This window comes from Nicotiana sylvestris, chromosome 2 (assembly GCF_000393655.2).
Source record: "Nicotiana sylvestris chromosome 2, ASM39365v2, whole genome shotgun sequence".
In the NCBI taxonomy this organism is placed as follows: Eukaryota; Viridiplantae; Streptophyta; class Magnoliopsida; order Solanales; family Solanaceae; genus Nicotiana; species Nicotiana sylvestris.
This window is the reverse complement of record NC_091058.1, coordinates 44,112,089-44,139,137: the sequence shown is the minus strand read 5'-3', so window position 1 is coordinate 44,139,137 and position 27,049 is coordinate 44,112,089. Positions and strand designations below refer to the sequence as shown.

Genomic DNA, 27,049 nt, shown 5'->3' with positions numbered 1-27,049 from the left:
CCATTTCTACATGAGCAGGAATGCCATACTTTACACGAAGAACGTCGATATGGACTTGCTCCGTCTTAGAAAATACGGGGTCCAGAGTAGGAGGGTCTTTGAGGAAGTCACTACGGGATAAGGGATGCCTTGGTAGTAACTCCTCCACCGTAGGAAGGCTGTCACCCTCTTCTACCACCGTATCTTCGCCGCCAGAGGGGGCGCCATGGACAACGAGGTGGCTTCAGGAACCTCTTCACGAGAACGACGAGACCTCGGCATAATATCGTTCAAAGGAATATCAACACAAAAGGAAGAAGGAAGAAGAAGCTTCGAATGAAGAGCGTAAGAAGAAACAGAAGGATACGAGAGCAAATTAGGAAGAGTGAAAGAAGTTCTCAAGAGTGAAATGGCTAAAAAATTTCAAGAAAACAAACCCTTCACCTATTTATAGGGTTGGGTGGCGCCAGAATCAAGGCGGCAGGTCACAAAGCAGCTCAATAATTGAAGGATTAAGCTGTCAATTCCTGCCTCGAAAACCTGCGTGATGATGATGCACGTGAAGCTGACATCATTTCCCGGTAAAGTGTATCACTCGACGTCTTGCTGAACAAGTTGATCGTCCCTTGTTGGCCACGTCGTAACATTTCAACGGATCAAATTTCTCCATAAGAACGCATGAAATCCGCTCATCGAGGTCACACCCGGTTGCAACCTCGACAAGCGGAAGGACTAACTATATGTGTCCAAATTTGACCGACCACGACCAACGACGAGTACGACAAACGACAGGGTCTCTTTGAGTCGACGTCCCAAGGGAGACGACCTTAAGGCAAAGAAAAGACCGTACGACTCTTGTAATAGTGTAAGCCCATTAGGGAACATCAGGAATATTCCGTCGAATATTCCTTGTATTTTGTCTTTTACAATTTAGAAGAGTCTCTCTCTTAGTATAAAAGGGAAACAATAACCTTGTAACAGGGGTGGACTCTAAAAAAGATTATCAATCTTGAATGAAAAGTAACTTAACGACCATCTTCTCTTTATCTATTATTCTTTCTAGAGATTATTATATTCAACTGAGATTTACCCCATCATCTTTGATTGATTTGTTTAAAAAAGTTTTACTATCTTTTGAGTCAAACAAAATGCAATTTCTCCGATTCATGTTTTTTTAGGAACGAGGATTCAACGGCAGCTCTTATAACTGTATTGGTAAGAATATGACCTAATATGTGACCCACTTGATAGAGGACACGTGGCAAATATATCATAGTAAGCTCCAGGTCAAACCGAAAGGTCAGCTAAAAAAATACAACTAAGTTGTTGAATCGAAATCAAGTGTGTTATTCCAGAGGTAACCATCATGCGTCCCTGGGGAGGTGACCGAGTACTCCGGAAGTCTTTTGCTCCGGACAAGAAGATCAACAGACCAACGGTAATGGAATTATCTCATCAATTATGGAGTTAATTCATTAATTACAAAATTAACACATGAATTAAACTAGCAGTTACAGAATTAACTCAACTATTATAAAATTTTAGTATTGACTCAGTAATTACAAGTCATCGAAAAATAATGAATAAGTTGAGTTAATGCTCATAATCTATATATCTGTATAATTGAGGGCCCTAAGCCCGATGACGCGGCGCTCCCATTCAGCAGCAAATCCCAATTCCTGCTTCTACACTTACTTAGCAGTTAGCATTTTAAAAGTGATACTCCCTCCGCGCGAATAACAAATAAACCCTCAAAATACACAAACCTCTTCAGATGCACAGCCGCGTCTTCACACCGATTCTTTACTATCTATTTTCTTCTAGTTTCTCTGTACTCCTCCATCTCTTTCACTTTCTCGTACTCCTCCGTCTCTTCCGCTTTCTCTGTACTTCTCCATATCTTTAAGACCTCTCTTCCTTCTTATTTTTACACCCATGACCTGTTTGAAAAAATGCTATACATGGCACCCGGAATCAACAATGTCGGTATGTAATTCTCTCAAACTTAATCTTTACCAATTATGCTTACCAATTCTAATCTAATCAACTGATATATTTGCCTACTCTAATTCTATTGAAACATGAGAGAGCATAATTGACGTCAAATATATTAGTAATTGATAAATGATATCATTCACGTTGATCGAACCCGTCGGGGGTTGCCTTCTCTCTCTCGAACTGATAGAAATAATTCATAACTACTGTTTCTGCACATTTGGTAACTACTGCTCTAAACATTCTTAAATACTATTACCATTATTATTGGCCTAATGAATACCTAACGAAGGATTATGGAAGAAACAAATGTGTATGTTAAGCGGTTATGTGGTGTAATTTTAGGTTTAAATTGCAAAAAATGCTTTTATCTTTGTGTGCTTTATGAGAATAAAATGGAACCTTGAAACTTGGGTTCGTGCTTCTGTATGCTACCAGTTAATTATTTGTTCTCTATGTTGTGTGTGAATTGAGTATTTTCTTTTATGCGAAGTGCCAATGTGCTGAGTGCTCTCTTTTCTCCTCACTGCAATTTTTTTTTTTTGTAATCTTTTTTTCATCAGTTTCATTTATTTTTTAATTTTCCGTGTGTTCGCGCAATTGTTCTGTAATCTTATTTGCCTACTCTATTCCAAAAAATTTCAACGACATAATTTTAATATCATAAGTAACTGACATATTTATATTTGCCTGCTCTAATTCTATTGGGAAAAAAATGATGTTTCTTGCCCCTTGAATCAGCAACTACTGTTGTCGACTCATCTTTTCAACTGTTGCATTTAATTAGGAAGTATGAAAGTAGCTTCAGTTTTGTTGTTGTACCGCAAATATAAGAATAACATACAGCTAAAAATAAATCTATGCTTTAAGCCTCTGCAAGGTGAAGATACTGATATACTTGGCTAATTATCACGATCCTAACCCCGAACTCAGTCGTGATGGCGTCTCTCGTGAAGACAAGGCCACCCAGACCAAAACAGAACACCTCTTTTAAACAGTTAAATACCATAAATAGTTCTAAAACATGATATAATAACCATAATTTGCGGAATTTACGATAACAACAGTAGAAACCATCCCGACACAGCCCAAACCGGGGTGTCACAAGTCATGAGCAACTCATAAATTCGGATACCAGTCTACTAGATACGAAATCCGATACAAAAGTTCAAGGACATGAAATTAGTAAAATAAGGGAGGCACGGGGGCTGCGGACGCCAACGGTTACCTCGTAGTCTCCGTAATCACTGCCTGGACTGGGAGGATCAGCACTCAGGAGCGGACTCTGCGATGCCTGAATCTGTACACACGGTGCAGGGAGTAATGTGAGTACTCCGACTCAGTGAGTGATAATCATAAATAATGGCTGAAAGCAAGAGAACACGTAAAGGTACAAAGCAATTCTATATCAAGCAGTAAAATCACTTAAAGTAGCAAATTAGTGAAGAAGTCAAATGAAATCCTTTTAAACCAAGTGAAACAGGTAATTTAGCAGGTAAATAACAAGTAGAAATCTGCCCCTCGGGCACAGTAACAATCACTCAGAACTGTATCAGCCCCTCGGGCTCACTCTTAGTACAATATCAGCCCCTCGGGCTCACTCTCAGTACAGTATCAGCCCCTCGGGCTCACTCTCAAATCATGATGGGTACCCACGCTCACTGTGGGGGTGTAGACTCCGGTGGGGCCCCTTACGGCCCAAGCGCTATATCAAGCCACCTCGTGGCGTATAAAAGTATCTCAAGCCCTCGGCCTCATATTACTCAGCATATCCTCACATATGGCCCTCGGCCTCACTCAGTCCGAAAATCATCACAAGCCCCTAAGGCATTAGTAAAATAGTAGTTCTCAGCCAAAACATCATTTAGAAATATCATTTAAGTATCAAATATGAAAAAAGTGGCTGAATTTGTAAAACCGTAAATATCAACAGGATTAAGTTCAAGTAATAAGTCAAACAGTGAGGAATTAGTGGTAAAAATCCCCGGAGGGTTCAAATAGTTGGCACGAAGCCCAAATATGACAATCAACCCAAATCATGATGATAACAGATAAGTTTCAGTCAAATACGCGGTAAAATCATCAGTCGGGATGGACAAAGTCACAATCCCCAATAGCAGACGACTCCACGCTCATCATCAAGTGCGTGTCTCACCTCAATATAGCACTACGATGTGCAATCCGGGGTTTCAAACCCTCAGGACATCATTTACAATCATTATTCACCTCGAACCGACTACAACTCTAGCTCGCTACGCCTTTTCCCCTCAAATCAGCCTCCCCGCGCGTCGAATCTATCCAAAATCAGAACGAATACATCACAATATGCTAAGGGAGCAAAGCCAAGCGAAAACAATCGAAAAATATCAAAAATTTCGAAATTTTGCAAAACCCGAGCCCCGGACCCACTTCTCAAAACTCAGAAATTTTCACATAATTAGATTCCTTATCACCTCACGAGTTCATACATACCAAAAGTTCTCAATTCTGACCTCAAATGGTCCTTCAAATCGCAATTCAAAAATTCAAAATCCCAAGCCCTAGTTCTTCCATTTTTAGCTTAGTTTCCATAAATTTCTAGGTTAATTTCACAGTAGAATCACGTTTTAGGTTCAAAATCTTACCTCCAATCAATTCTCCTTGAATCCCTCTTTAATCACCTTCAAAAAGCTCTCAAAATACTCAGCTATGGAGGAAAAATGGCTCAAAATCGCGGATAAAATGTCATATAAACTTTCTGCCCAATTCTGATATTCCTTCTTCGTGAACGCGGTCAAACACTCGCGTTCGCGATGCACAAATTTAACTTGACCAGATTTCCTTCTACGCGATCGCGACCAAGGGCTCGCGAACGCGATGCATTAGACTCCTCAACCTACGCGAACGTGGTCCAACTTACGCGGACGCGAAGAGCAACAGCTCCTGGACCCTTCACGCGCCAACTCCACTATGCGAACGCGACCTACCCTCACGCGAATGCGAAGCACCAGCCTCCCACCTTCCGCGAACGTGAGGCCTCAAACGCGAACGCGAAGGCCAAACGCAGACCACCCCAAAATCCTTCTATGCGATCGCGACTTGCCCCACGCGATCTCGAAGGCCAATTTCGTCTGCAACAGCTGAACAATTTCTGCAAAGATCCAACACCAAAACTAGCCCGATTGGCCACCCGAAACCCGAGGCCCCCTTGACCTCAACCAAAAGCACCAACACATCCTAAAAGCTCATTCAAACTTGTTCCAATCATCAAAATACCTCAAACAATACCAAATCCATCAATTCACATCGAATTCAAGCCTAAGTTTTCTAAAACTTCCGAAATACGCTTTCGATCAAACCCAACCAAACCACGTCCGAATGGCCTGAAATTTTGCACACACATCCCAAATAACATAACGAAGCTATAACAACTCTCGAATTCCATTCCGACCCTCGGATCAAAATCTCGCCTATCAACCGGAAATCGCCAAAATACTGAATTCGCCATTTCAAGCCTAATTCTACACCGGACCTCCGAAACTAATTCCTATCACACTCCTAAGTCATAAATCGCCTTCCGAAGCTAACCGAACCATTGGAACTCACATTCGAGCCCTCTAACACATAAGTCAACATCCGGTTGACTTTTCCAACTTAAACCTTCTTAAAAGAAACTAAGTGTCTCATTTCTTACCAAATCCACTCTGAACGCAAACTTCTCAAATCGACCACATAAAATGCGGATAACGAAGCATAAAAAAGAAGAAATAGGGAAAACGGAGCGGTAACTCATGAGACGACTGGTCGGGCCGTCACACTAATAATTTTATAGGTGTGGGGACACTATGATTGCGAAGACAAAACGCTGTTACGAGATTGAGGTACTCTCCAGATAACCTTCGCCACTGCGATTTATGCACAATTCGTTACTATTGTTTCTGCACAATTTGTAACTACTGCTCTAAATATTCTTAAATACTATTACCATTATTATTTGCCTAATGAATAACGAACGAAGTTATTTTATCTGAAGGACTGCTATTATCTTTTTGGTAACGAAGTTCGACAACATCTCTCTATGAAGGTTATAGTTTACTCATATAGTTTTTCCATCTTCTCTACACTTTTGTGTGCTGTTTGAAGTGACATAGATATTTAACATTGCTACAATATTGTAATGATCAGGAAAAAAATACCACGGCATAATTATGATGGCCATGAACTGAATTTTACCAATTTTATTGTATTATTGCCTTCTCGCCGTTATCCAAGTCCTCTTCTCCCCTTCCAAAAGACACCCTTACCTGGAGCAAGTCAGTTTTATTATAATCTGTAATGTATATAGAGAGAGGGACATACACTGGGTTACATGACATTCCCACTTAGCAGGAAATGCATTTTCTCCCCCTCTATAGTTTTTCGCCTTTTTATTCCACATAATACTAACAAATTGATTCAGATACCCAGCCATCTCTTCCCACACCGATTCTTTACTCCCTATTTTCATTCACATACAGATCAGTTTATTCCCATAATGATTATTTACTCTCTTTCCATACCCTTCCAAATATTTCATACTCTTTCATTCTCTTTTTACACTATTTCTCTCTACTTTTGCCGAATTTCTCTATACTCCACCCTCTCTACCTTCTTTTTCCCCCTAAGTTTAAATTTTGTTCACTCCCTGCTAATCTCTATATTCTTTCATACATTTGTATGCTATCGTGTATCACATTATAGATTACTAATCCCAGTCTTTGATTCAAAAACAAAACTGCTAGACAACATATCTATACGTGCAATATACTTTACTACTCATTTGATTAAAATGTTTATCAAAAAGCCGACTGCATACTTTTACCATCAACTGATTGCAGATTTTAATTTTTTTGGCCTTTTGTTCATTGTAGGAAAATTAATAGAGACATAAGAAATAAGGGTGCATTCCTTTTTAGGCAAGTTTCTATTATTATATACATTCTTCCTTACTTTTAATATTTGAATCTTCTAAATATCTTTTAGCCTTCCTATCTTTACAGTCTTTCTACTATTTCACCAATTGAGAAAGGACGAGTAAGAATGAAAAACAGAAGAAGACATGTTGATATCTTTTTCTCTTTGTCTTGCTAAAGTTCTTTTCTCTAAAATCCTTTAAAACCTTAAAAGTAATCACTTCTATAAAGAGAGCTTGTAATTGTTTTACAATATATGACTTTGTTACCAACTTGATCTTCTTTAGAGAAAGAAAAAAGATGGGGAATTGTAAGATGAAAGATTGCCCATTGTGTTGCAATTTTTTTGTTTTCTTGCTGATGCTTAATTTTTTCTTCTTCATATGTTTTCTACTATCAGGAATTTTAAAATGAGCTCAAAAGTGGAGAATAAGAATTACTAATGACAAGAGAAATGGATATTTGGTGCTTTTCATTTGATAAATTCACTGGAAGATATAACTTCTCAGATTAATGGTAAATTCTAGACTTAGCAGTCCTTGAATTGGAGTCTTTACCTTCGTCCTTTTGAATAAATATAAATAAAAGAACTTTTCAATAGCCTTTTTAACGGCTTAGATTGAGAAGGATGATAATGTTATTGATGGTTGTTACCACAAATGACTGTAGTTGTAGCGAAGACTTACCTTACTGTCAGAGGCGAATCCAGAATTGAAACCCTATGGGTTCAACCGTTGAGGTTTTTAGCATTAAACCTATTATACTTATTAAGTTATGGGTTCATGTCTACTATCTATTGCAATTTTAGTGACGTTATACACATAAATTTATAATTCGCTTCGAAAGTTATGGGTTCAATTGAACCCATAACTAAAGTGGTACATCCTCCCCAGCTTACTGTCAAAATGATTGATGGCAATGATTTACTTGGTCGTTGAATGATTTAATTCTAGATGCGGTATTTTGTTCCAACATATCGTGAGTCTCAATATATTGATATGATTTCCTTAATCAAGATTCCAGCAGCCATTAGTCAAGTTGTTATTACCTTTAATATCTTATTCGTTCTGTGTCTCTTCTAGGCACATGATGTCTAAGCAGGGGTTGAATCCGTTGTTCCCAATGGAGGATATTGAAGTAATGGGCATTTGAAATGGCAGGCTCAAACAAACTACAGAAGTTGTTTTCTCTTTCAAGCCTCATGACTTTAAAGGATTCTCCTTCCGTTTCTTAAAGCATTTGCAGGGTGATGATATGCACCTTTTATGAGTTTGAAATAGATTTTTACTTTTTCCTTGTGCAGGGAGAAAATAAGGTATAGAAACAAAGGGAAATCCTTTTTCCTGCAAGATTCATTCAACAAGATGATGGTTAGCTCTCTGCCTAGCAACAACATTTGTTGGTCATCCTGCCCTTAAAGATATATTGGAATTTCAATCATCTTAATCACACCTTTCATTTTTCATTCTTAATCGCTCCGCTTTTTAATCATTGTTGCAGTATCAAATCAGACTAACTATATTTTTTCTTCTTTAAACTGTGTACCAGTGGGTCGATGTGGATTAACAAATGGCGCTTGAGTCCGAGTTCTTTACAGTGTGCATTATTCACTTGTATCAAAGCTTTTCAGTATGGTTTCCATATTTTGATCAACTTGAAAATTCATATCAGAAGAGTATGATAGTAATAAGCGACAGAGACTGCAAAAAATATAGAAAGTTGTCCTCAACTTTTAGTTAGAGGATGGAGATGAACTTCCTAAGTTGGACATTCAATTGAGCCTCTTTACAAGCTAAATCTTTAGCGACAGAATCTTGAGGGAAGACAACCTCTTCAAGAAATGGTTCTGTTCTTGGAATTTTTCATGAAAATATCTTTTTGTCTAGGAATAGAAAGAGTAGGAGATGAGTAAGAGGACTAAGAGATTTGGAGACTCCTTAAGAATAGTCAGATTTGACATAGATGATGAAGACTTCAGTAAGAGCCGGAGATACCTCAAAATGAAATGTTGAACTCTTCAGCGATCACATAAGAGACGCAATGACTGTTACTCTTTTTTGCAGTAACCTACTTCCATTGTTTCGTTGCTGAAATAGTCTAAAGTTTTGAACTTTAGATTTATTTCTTTTATGAGACTCTACACATCTAAGTTTTTATCAGTTACTGAAGGTGTTTCACAGTCTTTGAAATAGTTATTTTTTCTGAACTTTAGATTCTTGATGCTCCTTTCTTCTTTTTATGTGACTACAAAAGCTAAGTTCTTTGTGTGTTAGTTAAAACTTTTGAACTTTAGATTCTTGATGCTTGAAGGGTAACACAACTAAATGGGCAATTCATTTATATAAAAAAAAAGGAGAGAATTTACGTATATAATGCAATTTATTCAGAGCTCTATTTTATAAAAAATATTGATTTTGTAATATACCACATATAATTAATTTTTATGCATATATACTTAAAAATTATCTATTCTATCTCAATTAAAATTATAAAAAAATTATTTCTAAATATACATTGTTGTTATTTATAACCGCACGAAGGGCGGCAAATTTCTTAGTGGACTCATAATTCAAGGGAGGTGATTACCTAGAATTAGTCCTATATTTGGCACACCTTACCACCACTGTAATCATCTAATTTTCTTCTCTACAGTTCTAGACATTATAATTCATAGCAACTTGTTCCCTAGTCTGGCATAGTTCGGCTCATTAAGCTCTTTTCGGCCCATCATTCTATCAAGAATCTTCCATTAAGAATTATTTCTTCTTTGATTCATTTTTATTATATTTTTTGAATCGAATCGATTGCTTGTGGCTCATCACATAAATTTAAGCACTTCATCTATTAAGTACAATTTTTAGGTTAAACCATAACGTGTTACATTTAAGTAGTGTATTTGAATATTGATTCTACAATCCTTACATGTTATAGAGACTTTCGGTCAAGTGATATTTATGGGAGCCTCCTGCACAATTATAATTTCGATTCCTATGATTTTTCTTTTATAATAAATCTTTTTGATATTACATATTTAGAAACTAGAACTATACATAATTAATACTATATTTTATAGTTAAAATATTGTAAAATGATTTAAAAACTAATAATCAAAAGATAAATTATTGATTCCTCAAATAATAATTAATTGTGCCTAACAAATTGAAATAACTGTAATCGTTTCATAAAGAGTTGTATTTAAATGTAAAAGAGCAAGTAAAATGATTTTACTTGGGTTTACATTCCAAGTAAATATAAAAACCATATTTTATGTAAACCCAAGTTGGAAATAAAATGGTTTACAGTCTCATCCAATGCCAGATCTCACTTGCCGTCCTTCTTTGCTTTATGTAAACCCAAGTTGGAAATCCGGATAGCCAAAGGTACTTCTTTAATCAATTCCTTTATGAAAATCTACCATGAAATGAGTTAAATGAGTTGTGCTATTATGCATTCTTGGAATTTTTGGGAATTTAATTGGAAACTTAGTGTAAAAATCTTGGTTTTTAATTTATTAATATTGGAATTGCAAGAAGGATTTGTTCACCCCATTTTCGTCAACTAATTTGTGATGTGAACATTGATCTAGGTTGGAATTTAGTACTAATAACCAGGAAGCATCCCATGTGAGCTTCTCTTTGATTCTTGAAACCCATTTCCTGGGATGAACTACAGAACCACCATTCATTTTCCAATCCTGTATATATGTAATACCCACAAAAAGATGTATGTTTTTTTTTGGTTTAAAATCCAAATGGTCAATCACCCTTTAAAGTCATTGTTGAATATTCACATATACATATTGGTAGGTCTTCAAACCCAGAATGCATGCTTCGTATTAAGCCATGTTGTTGGTACAATAGAAACGAAGCTGAGCTATAACAGGGTAGTGATGCCCTGTTTTAGAAATCTTTCATGTTAGCAGCCTCATCAAAGAAGAGTTTCCAACCGGACTTTTCCTCCTTTTCAACCTCGTCGATATGCATTACCTCTTCATCAAGGAAGTAAGTCCTCAAAGGTTCATATTCTTCATCTACCGGGTTTTCGGCCAAGTGATTAGCCAAAGCTTGGGCTTTCATCGCTGTCCGAGTCACATATATGATGTCAAACTCTGTGAGTAAGATCTGCCACTTTGCGAGCTTTTCTGTGGGCATGGGCTTCTGAAAAATATACTTCAAAGGATCCAGATGAGAGATGAGGTACGTAGTGTAGCACGATAGGTAATGCTCAACTTCTGCGCCACCCAAGTCAGGGCACAATACTTCCTCTCAAGGGGAGTGTACTTAACCTCATAAGATGTGAACTTCTTGCTGAGATAATAGATGACCCGCTTTTTCCTGCCAGTGATGTCATGTTGACCCAATACACATCCAAATGAATTATCCAAGACTGTCAAATGAAAAATCAAAGGTCTTCCTGGTTCTGGTGGGACCAACACATGTGGGTTCGACAAATACTCCTTGATCTTATCGAAGGTTTCCTGGCACTCATCGGTCCATTTAATCGCATCATCTTTTTTTAGCAATTTGAAGATGGGCTCACAAGTTGTCGTGAGCTGAGCGATAAACCTGCTGATGTAGTTCAGCCTCCCTAACAGGCTCATCACCTCGGTCTTGTTCTTTGGCGAGGGCAATTCCTAAATAGCTTTAATCTTTGACGGATCCAATTCAATGCCCCGCCGGCTGACTATGAATCCCAACAGTTTTTCGGATGGGACACCAAATGCACACTTTGCAGGGTTGAGTTTAAGATTGTACCTGCGGAGCCTTTGGAATAACCTTCTCAAATCTCTGACGTGGTCAGACTGCTTCCTGGACTTTATGATCACATCATCCACGTAAACCTAAATCTCTTTGTGTATTATGTCATGGAATATGGTTGTCATTGACCTTATATAAGTTGCCCTGGCGTTTTTTCAAACCAAAAGGCATGACCCGGTAGCAATATGTTCCCCATGGCCTGATTAATGCCGTCTTTTCCTCATCTTCCTCATCCATTAGAATCTGATGATAGCCCACATAGCAATCCAAAAAGGACCCAATCTCATGTTTGGCACAATTATCAATCAAAATGTGGATATTTGGCAATGAGAAGTTATCCTTTAGACTTGCCTTGTTGAGATCACGGTAATCAACACACACTCTGGTCTTACCATCTTTCTTTGGCACAGGCACAACATTGGCTAACCACGTGGGATACCGCATGACCCGAATAACCTTTGCATCAAGCTGCTTTGTGACCTCTTATTTAATCTTCACACTCATGTCAGTTTTGAATTTTCTCAACTTCTGCTTGATGGGCGGGAATGCTGGATCGATTAGCAATTTGTGGACCACCAAATTGGTACTCAAGCCTGGCATGTCATCATATGACCATGCAAAAATATCCTTATACTCAAACAATGCTTTAATTATTTCTTCCTTGATTTGTAGTTCAAGATAGACACTTATCTTAGTTTCTCTGACATTATCTGGGTCCCCTAAATTGATTGCTTCTGTATCATTCAGGTTAGGCTTGGGTTTTTCCTCAAAATGACTTAGTTCCTTACTAATCTCTTCAAAGGCCTCATCTTCATCATATTCTGATTCATCATCACACTCTATTTCTTGGACTATTATTTCAAAATTAGATTGACTTTTAAGACTAGGCCGAAGATTCCTCATGCATGTCATGTTATTGAAACCAGCATAAAAAGAACTGTATAGAGAAGAAAAGAAAAACAAAAATAAAACTATCAGGAATGATGGAAAAAGGAAATTGTATTTCATTGAAAATAAAGGATAATAGGGTTTGTACATCAACAAGCGGAAAATAAAAGTATGGGTCACAACCCTGGAATGACCCAGCTAGAAAGGAAAACAAAATAAACCACCAAGACTTCTTCCGGGTAGGGAGATGAGTAGCCTTCCAATTGTTAAGCTTTGCATTCGGCCCGACGAACTACACGTCCGCTTTGCTAGAACATTTTTCAACTTCCACCATGTTCACATCATCAAACAACCTTTGGAACCTTTCAATTAACTCCTCATCAATGTCAACCACAGAACTTGGAACTGTTGTCACTAGGTGTTTCCTGGCACCGGGCTTGACAAAAGACCTGGAGAGACGCGGAATAGGCTTTGGAAGTACTCACGCCTTCTGTTTCAACCTTTTAGCCCTTTTCACATCTGCCGCTGTAGGTTTAAATCGAAGACCGAACGAATCTGTAAGCACGAGATTTTTGCCCTATATGAGAATTACTCCCAAAAATTCAAAATAAAATGATTTTTCTTGGTGTGCAATTTTGAGAATTTTTGTGATATTTTTGGATAATTATTTGTATTTGTCTGTGCATGTTTATTTGTTAAATTAATAAAAAATACAAAATTATGTCGCATTTTGCATGTAGGATTTAATTCTACAATTGTTAGTAATTAAGTTTGCTTTACAAAAATTGAAAATTACAAAAATAGGCATCTTTTGCATTTTAAGCATTTAATGTCCAATTGTACAATTTTATGCTTAATTATTACTTAATTGTGCGTTAATTGTTATTGGGAGTTAATTTGCGCTTTTATAACTTAATATAGTTCTTAATAATAATTTAAGGATTTTTAGAATTTAGTTTTAGAAAAATAAAAGAAGAAAAGAGAGCAAAAATACAAAAAAATCGAAATTGGGTTCTTCTTCTAATTCAAGCTACAAGCCCAAAAATACCCAACCTTCCCCATGACCCGGTCCATCTCCACACGGGTCGACCCGGTCCGCCCCATAAACCCAATACCTAACCCCTCTTCATTTTTCATTTTTTCCCAAAACAAAACAAAAACAAACAAAAAAAAAACCAAACCCTAAACTAAACTATCCGCCCCCACCCTCTCTTCTTCTTCTCCAAAATCCCAAACACCCCATCCATGGCTGCCCTTGCATCGTCTTCTTCAAACACACACACACACGCACCAGCAGCTCCATAGTTGCCCAGCCCCATCGTCTCCTCCAACACCCCATCGACCACCCTCACCATGAACAACTCCTCCAAACTCCAAAACACACATCCATGGCTGCCTACGCTCACCTCTGTCATCTCTGAGCTCCAGCCATGGACGTGGGGTTTCGTTTCACTTGTCTCCATCCAAACGACCAGCTGCTACTGCTTCTTCTTCGCTACGTCCAAACAGACCCCATCGTTGCTGCTTCAGCTCTCGTCGTCGCCAAACACCCCTCCAGCGAAGCTTCGTCCATTGTTTAAGTTTTCGGGCAGATTCGAGTGATTTTGGTGCGATAATCGTTTCCGGACAGATTTGTTTTCATTCAAGTTCATCGTCACTTGGATCCGGTTAGTAGGTTTGAGTTTCATGTTTTCCGTATTTTGTTTTGATATTCTCGAATATAAAATCGGTAAATGTTTGATTTTTGTTTTGTTTCATATTCATCGTTTTGTTAATTTTTCAGTTTGTTCATGTGAAATTGTTAGTTTAATGTTTGTTAGATTCAAATTGAAGTTTAATTAATTATTTCTTCAGTTTGTTTCATGTGTTTTATGTATTTTTCAGAAATTGTTAATGTTGTTAGATTCAAGTTTAAATTCATAATTGTTTCTTCTTCGGTTTTGTTTTTATTTTTCTAAAAGAATTTAGTTGTAATAGGGAAATATGTTGGTTTAATCATTTGAATCCGTCATGTTTGTTATTTAATATGGATTTAATGCATGTTTATTCTTTGTTTGAAGTTCATCCAGTAATTTAATTTGAGTATGTTTTGGTTTTTGATTTGTTGATTTAGTTTGAATCATGTATTTTGTTGTTAATATTGTTGTTTCCTTGCTCATCCATTTTGGTCTAAGTTAACCAGGATAGGTTCCCAATATGATTAATTTATTTTCATTAATTTGAAGTTGTTTGATTCATCTGTGTTCATATGATTTGTTGTTGAATTTGTTTAGAAATTGGTCATATTGGCTATATTTTGGTTGAGATTGATTAGGGGAATTGGTTATAGCTGATGGGGTAGTTTGGTAAATTGTAGTACGTTCAGGGGTGAAATGGTAATTGCAATAAGGTCGGAGGGGTAGTTTTGGAATTGAACATTTTGAATAATTCTTTATGTTAGGCATGGGGGACAAGATGTAATGGGGTGGGGTTGATATAATTGTTTAATATAGTGGGGGACAAGACATAATGTAGTGGGGGGGGGATATTGTAATTGTTTATGTTAGGCATGTGGGACAAGATGTAATGGGTTGGGGTGGATATATTTATTTAATGTAGTGGGGAACAAAGCATGTAGGCATGAGGGACAAGGGTTTAAAATAAAGAAAACATTAATTAGTGGGGACAAAGCATGCCATTGGGGGAATATTTCGGGTTGGGGATTCAAGACAAGAGTCTTGTTATATATAGGGTATTTTGACACATTATTGAGGGGGAACGAAAAAAAGGACTGGAAAAAAACGAGGGGACTTCTACACTTGAGAGTTTTTTTTAAGAGAGTTTGAAGACTTAGAAGAGAAAGACAATTTGAACTTTCACTTGAATAATTTCCGTTTGCCTTTCCTCGAGTGTTATTCAAAATTAGTAAACTATTGCATCTTATATCCGTCTCTCTTCTGCTTTGACTGCGATTGCACTTTGGTATTGCTGATTTTTCAATCTGTTACTGGGTTATTCTACTGGTCGTTACTGATTTTGCGGTGTTGCTGAACCTGTTGTTGCTGTGTTATTACTACTGCTGACTCCTCATTCTTTTCTTCTTGTACTGTCATTTCCAGGTACACATTTGTACACTCTCGGCTTGAAGCGAAATGAAATATTAATCAGGCTTTGTTCCTGTTGAATTCCTCCTGTTTAGATTTGTGTTTGAATAGAATTTTCCTTTCTTTGTATAATAATGTAGTTGACTAATTAATGAGTAATGGGGTTGCATATGTATAACTTCTTCATCTAATAATGTTAGTTTAAATTAATCAAATACTAGTTAATTTGTTTTGATATTATGGTGTGTCAATCTCATGTTCTAGTATTATTGAATAATAGAATATAGAATGAAAGCAGTTTTTCTTTGTACAAACTCGATCGCAATTTTCCATTCGCATTAGCCGTAAACTAATAACTAATAAGTTACGTCTTTTTAGCATGTAATTAATCGGGAGATTTTCTTTTATTTTAGAGACGAACTTAATAGAAAAAATGTAGTCACTGTAGGTTTATCCTTTTAAATAAAAATGAGACGAGCCTCGCCAAATAAAACGCACAGATTGCGGGGCCCTCACAAAAATGTACGTGTTAATGACTTAGAACTCGGGATAGGCCGCTTAGCGAACTCCACGGCCTTACCCAAAATAATAATACGCTAATCGCTTTAGGCGCGCATTTTAATAATCTTACCTTCTTAAACTCGGGTGTACATTTATGTGAACCAAATCCAAATCTCAACGGAGTCGAAATGTGGCTCTAATCACGGGTACATTGATTGTGACGTGGTCCGATATGCATTTCCATGACGTTGCAAATTCCTTTAAAAAATAAGAATGAGATGAGCCTCGCCAAATAAAAATACAAAATTGCGGGGCCCTCAGTAAATATTTGCTTTATATTGCTTAGACTTCGGGATGGACCGTTTAGCAAAATTCCACGGCCCTACCCAAAGTAGATGATACGCTAGTCGCTTTAGGCGCGCCTTTAATAATTTAATTTTCTTAAACTCGGGTGCACATTTATGTGACCCAAATCCAAATCTCAACGGAGTCAAAGTGTGTCGACGACCACGGGTACATTGATTATGACGCGGTTCGAGATACATTTTCACAACGTTGCAATTCCTTGTAAAAAATAATAATAATAATTATGAAAGCGGTAAAAAGTTAAAATTTGCACATGAGTTCATATTTGTACGAAATCAGATAATCAAGCCGAATATGACAGTTGAGCGACCGTGCTAGAACCACGGAACTCGGGAATACCTAACACCTTCTCCCGGGTTAACAGAATTCCTTATTCGGATTTCTGGTACGCAGACTGTAATATGGAGTCATTCTTTTCCTCGATTCGGGATTAAATTGGTGACTTGGGACACCCTAAATCTCCCAAGTGGCGACTCTGAAGTAAATAAACGAATCCCATTTCGATTGTCCTTTAATTGGAAAAACCCCTACGCCCCTCGCGGGGGCAAAAAAAGGAGGTGTGACAGCTCTGGCGACTCTGCTGGGGAATAAAAACCCAGAACCACTGGTTCAGAGTTAGAAATTCGAGCTTAGATGAATTGTTATATTTGGCTTTATTTATTATTTGATCTTATTACATGTTTTGGCCTAAATGTGCAAAATGATGTTTTTTACTGCTTTGATGTTATTTGAACTGTACCTATAAACTGTGCCGAAACCTTCTCTTCTTATCTCTGGGGATGTGCTTACTGGTTAAGACTCCCTATTCTGTTAGTGTCATACCCTAAATAAAAGAGGCTCGGAAAGTTTCTAAGCCGGCTAGCCTTTTGGTTCCCGGAAAGGAGCTCCTTCCTCAACTCGAGTTGTCCGCTCGGGTACACTGTCTAGAACACCGACCCAGGTTTTAAACATAGAATAACGTGACTTCATGTCGGATCCCTAGTAGGAACGCTTATTTGCATCACGTTGCATTTGACTTAGGGGACTCAACACAGGGGTTGGGTTCGTCTAGGACTAGTAACCTGATATGAAAAGACCATCCTGATGCATCCTATTTGTTTTCCGTGCATTTATTTGTCTCGCGCCTGCATGCTGACCGGTGTTTGAATATTATGAATATTGTGAAATTGGAAAAAAAGGAAATAGCGGTTAGGGAGTTAATTATTTATTTTTGAAAAAATCCAATGCCCAAATACTGTCAAAACTCTGCCGAAATGAAAAAAAAAATGTCTTACTAGTTTGTTTTATTAAAAGCAAAGGAAAAATAGAAGAAAAAAAAGTCGTTGTTCTGTCTTGTTTTTCAAAACAAAATATAGAAAAAAATAGTTTGTCTTGCCATGAAAATGAAAATAAAAAAAAAGTTTTGTTTTTAAAATGATTTTTTTTATTTATTTATTTGTTTATGAAAATGCCAAAAATAAAAAAATTAAAAAGAGTCGGGCATTGAAGTGGTTTTCATTATTTGTTGCAAATATATATATATATATATATATAAATCCAAAAAGTTTTTCTTTATTTCCAACAAATATATATATATATATATATATATATATATCTTTATTTGTTGCAAAAAATATTTGTCTTGCCAAAAAGTCTAGAAAAGTTTTTTTAGACCCCCAATTTTCAAAACAAAAAATTCAAAAATATTTTCCATTATTGACTTCTTTAGAAAGTCTTTTTAATTATTAAAAAAAATATGTAATAAAATAAAAAATCCGAAAATATTTTCCTTCTTCTTTCAAAATTGAAAAGAAAATTCAAAATTCAAAAAAATACTTTTAGAAGCCTTTCTTTCATTGGAAGTAAAATTCCAAAAAAATATTTTTTTAGAAATCCTTCTTTGCAAAAATGCTCCATTTTCTTCTTTATAAGTCTTTCCTTCAAAAAAAAATAATAAAATAAAAAAATAAAAAAAAAAAGTTAGTTCATTTACTTATTTATGATCTGCCCGAACTACGCGGGTTTGATTCTCACCGGATGTGAGATACGTAGGCAACCCTCATCGGGTCCAACCCCCCTTTTGCTAAAATAGCCAAAAACAAATAAATAAACAAAATAAAAAGAAAAAAAAACATATCAAAATTTTAATTTTGTCATAAATAAGTCGGGTGATGTTGTTTTATCAAAAATAGCCAAATGTTCCCGAAAGGGACGCCGGAAGGCTGACTTTGCATAAACAACCACTTTTTGGGTCATGTTTAAGATTTGGTCCAGTTGACCCACACAGCCTTAAAAATCTTCGTCCCCGAGGCGTTAAAAGGTCGTGTTTGTAATATTGAGTTTTCTATTTTTGAAAAATGATAAAAAGAGTCATAAATAAGTCGGGTGAGGCTGTTTTTGTCAAAAATAGCCGAATGTTCCCGAAAGGGACGCCGGAAGGTTGACTTTGTATAAACAGCCACCTTGGGTCATTTTTTAGGATTTTGGTCCAGTTGACCCACACAGCCTTAAAATCTTTGTCTCCGAGACGCTGAAAGGCTGTGTTTGCAACAACAGGTCTTTTATTTAATTTTTTTTTAAAAAAAAAACAAAGAGTCAGCTGTCAGGTGAATACCGTTTGGATTTTTAGTCAAAATAAGCCGAGCCAGCTTCGACAGTGTCTTATACCGTTCTTGCCGAAATAGCCTTAGAATATCTTTCAGTTGTCGAAAGGCTATTTCGTAAAAGAACGGACAAGTTTGTAAAGTGTCATAAAATAATTCTCCCCGGCCTCAAAATTCATGTGAAATTTGGAAGGGGCCACATTTGCAAAAATAACCGTTTGGTTGCATTTGTCGAACAGAGAAAGGGAGCTGGCCGTTTGTTTTTGAGTTTGTAAAACTTTTGATTAGAATATGTGGGTCGTTTGATTTTCAAGTTTGTAAGTCATCTTTAAACCTTTGAAACCCAGTTTATTTTATTATGAAAATTGATAATTCCAAAAAAAAAAAAAAGAAAAAAAGAAAAAAAAAGAGAAGAAGAAAATATAAAAATAAAATACAGGGGGTTCCCAAAGTACTTTAAAGGGGCAAATAAGCGAGCCGGGATGACTTCATGTGTTTGAAGCAAAGCATATTAGAAATGGTTAACTGCCTAGGAGCATTGCATCCCCAATGTGCTATCATCAAATCTGTTAAACTCTAACGATAACAAGTTTGTTGTTTTCCACAAATATCAGACAGTTAGTTGTTAAAGTATTCTGGCAACACACCCTTACCAAACCAGATCCAAAGGACCGGTAACAACGAGCATGACTACTTCAGAAAATAGTACCGAGGAAGAAAGGCCGTTGAGCCAGTTGTTAAAAGAAGCGATGGAGAAAATAGAAAGGATGGGACTAGAGATGAATGCAATGCAGTTAGCTCTGGCCAAAGCACAAGAGAGCCCTGAACCACTGGGGCATATGCCGGAATACCCTCACTCTGGCCCTTTAACAAGCCTCCCGAATCACCGTTATCTTCAGGAGAGAAGCCCCAATGATTCCCAAGCTCCACCACCCCATCAACCTATCCTAACACCAAATGTTCCCACTTTTATGGGACCCACATCAGCCACCCTGCAAAGATCAACCAGCGAGCCGTTGTTTCAGGCTCACGATACGCAATACTATCCCCCTGAGCCCACATCACGCACCAGAACCCCATATCTACAATCCGCACTTGGAGGTACCGGCAGAGATTGAAAAGTCGGTTAAGGTCCCAGAACAAGATGAGGTAATGAGGAGGTTCAAAAGCCTGGAGCAGTCCTTGAGGAACCTGCACGGATTGGGCAACCAGGTCAGCGTGGCCTACAAGGATCTATGCCCTTTCCCGGATGTCCAACTCCCGGCTGGGTTCAAGATGCCTAAGTTTGATTTATATGAAGGTCACGGTGATCCCATGGCACATTTGCGGGGCTTTTGTAGCAAGATGAGAGGGGCAGGCGACAAAGACGAGCTACTGATAGCTTATTTCGGTCAAAGCTTGAGTGGATCGGCACTGGAATGGTATACCAGGCAGGATTCCAGCAGATGGTACACTTGGGATGATCTGGCGCAGGCTTTCGCGGGTCACTTTCAATACAATCTCGAGATAGTCCCTGACCGTCTCACATTGCTGAGGACCGGAAAGAAGCCTGGGGAAAGCTTTCGTGAGTTTGATTTCCGCTGGAGAGAACAAGCAGCCAGAGTTGATCCTCCCATGAGAGAGGGAGAAATGGTGGACTACTTCTTGCAAACACTGGATCCAACTTACTTTGGTCACTTGGTGACGACGGTTGGAAAATCTTTCAATGAAGTAGTAAAGATAGGGGTCATGATAGAGGAGGGTCTGAGGTCTGACAAAATCCTGAATTACTCGGCGCTCAAGGCAACGACCCAGGCTATTCAGAGCGGCACAGGAGGTGCGCTGGGAAGGAGGAAGAAAGAAGAAATTGCCACGATTGAGGCAAGCAGTTGGTCCAGGTCCGGCAAACCATACTACAACCAACCCAGACCCCACAGGCCAAACTACCCATACAGTCCACCACAACACTACTATCCACCCCAAGAACCACACTTCTCCGTGCACCAAGCCCAGACATACACTCAGCCTCCGGCTTGCCCGCAATGGCGTGCGCCGGCTCCCCAAAACACACATGCACCACCGCAAAACACCTATCCTCCACCAAGGGCATACAGAAACCCTCCAGGGGCGGGCTTTCGGGGAAATCAAGCTGCTAGAAATGACAGGCTACAGAGACATAGAGTTTTTACTGAGTTGGGAGAAACCTACACCGCCTTGTTCCACAAATTGAGGCAATTAGGTTTGGTTAGTCCTGTCGAGACTAGAGGACCAAATCCTCCACCCCAAAATTTGGACCGATCAATAAGCTGTGAGTACTGCTCAGGAATGCTGGGGCATGATACCGAAAAGTGTTGGAAGTTAAGGTATGCAATACAAGATCTTATTGATGCCAATAAGATCGAAGTCCAGACGCCGGAGGCGCCCAACATCAACCAAAACCCATTGCCAGTACACCACGAAGCTCACATGATCGAGCTGGTATACGAGGGAGGAGAGCCAAAGAAACCCTCACAGACAGTGATGACAATCCAAGCCGCTCCGAAAGAAGAATCGACAGGTGTAAGAGCGGACATACAGTTTGTGGGGCCTGAGGCCAAAACCAACAATTGGACGGTTACTCCTCTTCCTATCCGGGGGAGTCCTGGTAGTGGGCTTTGATTTTTGCTTTCTTGTTTCGGATTATTCCAGGGTGTAATCCAACTCTTATTTTGTTTTGTAAAAGTGTGAACCCTGTTATCCCGCAATTTCAATAAAATTCTTTTCTTTTGTCTCGTTTTAATTTTGTTTTGTTCTTTTTCTTTCTGAAATGTTCTCTTTTTACTGGTTCTAATGACATGGTATGCACAGCGGATCTTCGACCTAGTCTAATAAATCAATCCGACTCCGACTTAATGATATAAGAGATCGATTGTGACGATGAGTCTGAATATGACGGAGATGAAGCCTTCGAAGAAATAAACCGAGAACTGTGCCAATTTGAAGAGAAACCCAAGCCTAATCTGAATGACACTGAGGCTGTGAATCTAGGGGATGCAGATAATGTCAGAGAAACCAAAATCAGCATCCACATTGAGCAAAAGGCAAGTTCGCCCCAAATTGGCAAGGGCCTTATATCGTGACCAGACTGTTGTCCAACGATGCTTTGTGTCTAACAGATATCGAGGGAAGGTGTGTCGACATGGCTATCAATTCTGATGCAGTCAAAAGATATTATGCGTGATTTCTTTAATTATGGTAGCTATTGGTTCGTTCGTTTGTATTTAGTACTTATTGGATAATGAAATGACGGAGGCAATTCTTTCTTCTATCCAAACACTTTTAACCTTTGCTTCCCCCTTTTGAGCCTTAAGTTAGTCTTTCATACTCCTCTTTTGGAATCACTAATGGGAAAAAGATATGGAAAAAAGGGAAATTAAAAGAAAAATGAAAAAAAAAGATAAAAATCACAAAAACAAAACAACAAAAGCGTTAGGAACTACGTTTGACCTGATTCCTCAAAGAGGATACGTAGGCGCATCACGGCTCGGTCATAGTATGCATAATATGCATAGCTCAACATAGTGTGAATATAAAATTCCCCAAGCAAGAAAACTGGGGCAGGAATTATGTTTTTGAATATCCAAAAAGGGTTTGATTCCAAGAGTTGTAACACTTCACCCATCAAAGTTAAGTTAAATATTTGACACACAAAACCAACATCGATGCCCAAAAAGACCTCCTGATCAATATCCGAGAAGTGCCAAGCCAGGCCAATGGAAGCCGAGAATAATACGCTGATCTCCAGCAAAGAAGAGGGTTATAAACTGGAAATGAATTGATGGCCGAAAAGAATCTCCGAAAGAGAGAGTCATATCGGCAACACTCCAATCACCCGTTGAAAGATAAAATGAGAGAGTCTTAATCGGTGAAAACCTTTGCGGGCACTATAAGGCGATGAAAGATGAGAGAGATAAAACGAGAGAGTCTTATCGGTGAAAACCTTCACAGGCACCATAAGGCGATGGGAGCTGAGAGAAAAGAGAGAGTCTTATTAGTGAAAATCCTCGAAGGGCACTGTAAGGCGATGGGAGCTGAGAGAAAAGAGAGTCTTATTAGTGAAAACCCTCGAAGGGCATTGTAAGGCGACAAGATAGATTGGCAATAGGATCCGCATCTGCGAAGAGGTGGGCACCTATCTATCCCCAGCAAGTAAGGCCATCAGGCAGATTGATGAATACAAATAGACTGGGTCGGGAATCTGTAGTGCACGACATGACCATAGGGACCAGTCATACCATCCAAATAAGTTCTTTCCTTTTCTCCTTCCCCCCTCAGCATTTGTTCAGAAAGATTCTTCTCCTTTTCTATCTTTTTTCATTTCTTTCCAGAAATTTGTTTTGAAAAGGATTTTTCAGAGTTTACTACCAGGGGCCAAAGTGGTACAAAAGCAAAATACGAATGGGACAGGCCAAAAATGAGGCAACAAGACAAAAGACGTTTGTTGCAAAACCAAAGGACAAATTGGCTGAGAAAGTTAAGGGGGACGTGAAGAAAAGCGGAAAACGATGAGGGACTTATGGACCAAGTTCCAAGAAGATCCCTCAGCAGAATGTCGATAGATCATGGACCAAGGTCCGAGGTGGCCAGACACCACAGAAAGGGGGAAGGAGGCAGGGAGAATTGATCCGCCGCAAGACAACCATAACAGTCATGTCCCCAATAAGGATATCCCCAGGTGATAACATCATATGCCCTGCAGTTCTGGGAAGGAATAAAACTTTTAAGAGAGTAGTTTTGGAATTAAAGAGGACTCCCACAGGTCGTTCTAAAACAAGAAGGCGGGGAAGGGATAAATGGAAAACCATCCCCAGCAGACATATCATCCCCAGCAAGCAATTTTATCCCCCAACCAGTTTTTGGGAGCACAGAGCAAGGAAAAGGGAAAGAAACAATCATACCCCAGCAGAAGTGACACGATCACTCACCATGTTAAAACTAACGAGATTCTCTTTGATTTCTACAGGAAAATAAAGGTTGATGGTGGCGGAAAACATGCCATAAGAAAGGTCACCAAAACCGGGGCAGAAATATTTTCTGCCGTTGTTCAAAAATTTTCTCGGAGGAACGAGGAAACAAATTCATATACATTTCTGTCTTTTCATTTCTGTTCTAGGTCGCCCACCAGTATAATGCGGGAATACATTGCTGTTTTTTCATTTCTGTTCTAGGTCGCCCACCAGTATAATACGGGAATACATTTCTGTTCTAGGTCGCCCACCAGTATAATGTGGGAATACATTTCTATTCTAGGTCGCCCACCAGTATAATGCGGGAATACATTTTTGTCTTTTCATTTCTGTTCTAGGTCGCCCACCAGTATAATGCGGGAATACATTTCTGTTCTAGGTCGCCCACCAGTATAATGCGGGAATACATTTCTATCTTTTAATTTCTGTTCTAGGTCGCCCACCAGTATAATGCGGGAATACATTTCTGTTCTAGGTCGCCCACCAGTATAATGCGGGAATACATTTCTGTTCTAGGTCGCCCGCCAGTATAATGCGGGAATACATTTCTGTTCTTCATTTTTGTTCTAGGTCGCCCACCAGTATAATGCGAGAATACATTTTTGTTCTAGGTCGCCCACCAGTATAATGCGTGAATACATTTCTGTCTTTTCATTTCTGTTCTAGGTCGCCCACCATCATAATGCGGGAATACATTTCTGTCTTTTCATTTCTATTCTAGGTCGCCCACCAGTATAATGCGGGAATACATTTCTGATCTAGGTCGCCCACCAGTATAATGCGGGAATACATTTCTGTTTTTTCATTTTTGTTCTAGGTCGCCCACCAGTATAATGCGGGAATACATTGCTGTCTTTTCATTTCTGTTCTAGGTCGCCCACCAGTATAATGCGGGAATACATTTCTATTCTAGGTCGCCCACCAGTATAATGCGTGAATACATTTTTGTCTTTTCATTTCTGTTCTAGGTCGCCCACCAGTATAATGCGGGAATACATTGCTGTCTTTTCATTTCTGTTCTAGGTCGCCCACCAGTATAATGCGGGAATACATTTCTGTTCTAGGTCGCCCACTAGTATAATGCGGGAATACATTTCTGTCTTTTCATTTTTGTTCTAGGTCGCCCACCAGTATAATTCGGGAATACATTTCTGTTCTAGGTCGACCACCAGTATAATGCGGGAATACATTTCTGTTCTAGGTCGCCCACCAGTATAATGCGGGAATACATTTCTGTTCTAGGTCGCCCACCAGTATAATGCGGGAATACATTTCAATTCTAGGTCGCCCACCAGTATAATTCGGGAATACATTTCTGTCTTTTCATTTATGTTCTAGGTCGTCCACCAGTATAATGCGGGAATACATTTCTGTTCTAGGTCGCCCACCAGTATAATGCGAGAATACATTTCTATCTTTTAATTTCTGTTCTAGGTCGCCCACTAGTATAATGCGGGAATACATTTCTGTTCTAGGTCGCCCACCAGTATAATGCGGGAATACATTTCCGTCTTTTTATTTCTGTTCTAGGTCGCCCACCAGTATAATGCGGGAATACATTTCTGTTCTAGGTCGCCCACCAGTATAATGCGGGAATACATTTATGTATTTTCATTTCTGTTCTAGGTCGCCCACCAGTATAATTCGGGAATACATTTCTGTTCTAGGTCGACCACCAGTATAATGCGGGAATACATTTCTGTTCTAGGTCGCCCACCAGTATAATGCGGGAATACATTTCTGTTTTAGGTCGCCCACCAGTATAATGCGGGAATACATTTCAGTTCTAGGTCGCCCACCAGAATAATTCGGGAATACATTTCTGTCTTTTCATTTCTGTTCTAGGTCGTCCACCAGTATAATGCGGGAATACATTTCTGTTCTAGGTCGCCCACCAGTATAATGCGAGAATACATTTCTATCTTTTAATTTCTGTTCTAGGTCGCCCACTAGTATAATGCGGGAATACATTTCTGTTCTAGGTCGCCCACCAGTATAATGCGGGAATACATTTCCGTCTTTTTATTTCTGTTCTAGGTCGCCCACCAGTATAATGCGGGAATACATTTCTGTTCTAGGTCGCCCACCAGTATAATGCGGGAATACATTTATGTATTTTCATTTCTGTTCTAGGTCGTCCACCAGTATAATGCGGGAATACATTTCTGTTCTAGGTCGCCCACCAGTATAATGCGGGAATACATTTCTGTTCTAGGTCGCCCGCCAGTATAATGCGGGAATACATTTCTGTCTTTTCATTTCTATTCTAGGTCGCCCACCAGTATAATGCGGGAATAAATTTATGTTCTAGGTCGCCCACCAGTATAATGCGGGAATACATTTCTGTCTTTTCATTTCTGTTCTAGGTCGCCCACCAGCATAATGCGGGAATACATTTCTGTCTTTTCATTTCTGTTCTAGGTCGCCCACCAGTATAATGCGGGAATACATTTCTGTTCTAGGTCGCCCACCAGTATAATGCGGGAATACATTTATGTATTTTCATTTCTGTTCTAGGTCGCCCACCAGTATAATTCGGGAATACATTTCTGTTCTAGGTCGACCACCAGTATAATGCGGGAATACATTTCTGTTCTAGGTCGCCCACCAGTATAATGCGTGAATACATTTCTGTTCTAGGTCGCCCACCAGTATAATGCGGGAATACATTTCAGTTCTAGGTCGCCCACCAGTATAATTCGGGAATACATTTCTGTCTTTTCATTTCTGTTCTAGGTCGTCCACCAGTATAATGCGGGAATACATTTCTGTTCTAGGTCGCCCACCAGTATAATGCGAGAATACATTTCTATCTTTTAATTTCTGTTCTAGGTCGCCCACTAGTATAATGCGGGAATACATTTCTGTTCTAGGTCGCCCACCAGTATAATGCGGGAATACATTTCCGTCTTTTTATTTCTGTTCTAGGTCGCCCACCAGTATAATGCGGGAATACATTTCTGTTCTAGGTCGCCCACCAGT

General features: G+C 38.8%; 2 long non-coding RNA genes across 2 annotated transcripts; both read left to right on the top strand.

Moving 5' to 3' along the window:
- The first annotated feature begins 1,727 nt into the window (after positions 1-1,727).
- Positions 1,728-9,063, top strand: LOC104222146 (uncharacterized). Its single transcript, XR_011404989.1, has 4 exons — positions 1,728-1,965; positions 7,988-8,084; positions 8,209-8,275; positions 8,454-9,063. It is a non-coding gene; the product is annotated as an uncharacterized lncRNA (long non-coding RNA).
- Positions 9,064-10,161: 1,098 nt separating this feature from the next.
- LOC138886318 (uncharacterized) lies at positions 10,162-15,868 on the top strand. The gene is made up of 2 exons (XR_011404988.1): positions 10,162-10,285; positions 15,649-15,868. It is a non-coding gene; the product is annotated as an uncharacterized lncRNA (long non-coding RNA).
- The last annotated feature ends 11,181 nt before the right edge of the window (positions 15,869-27,049 follow it).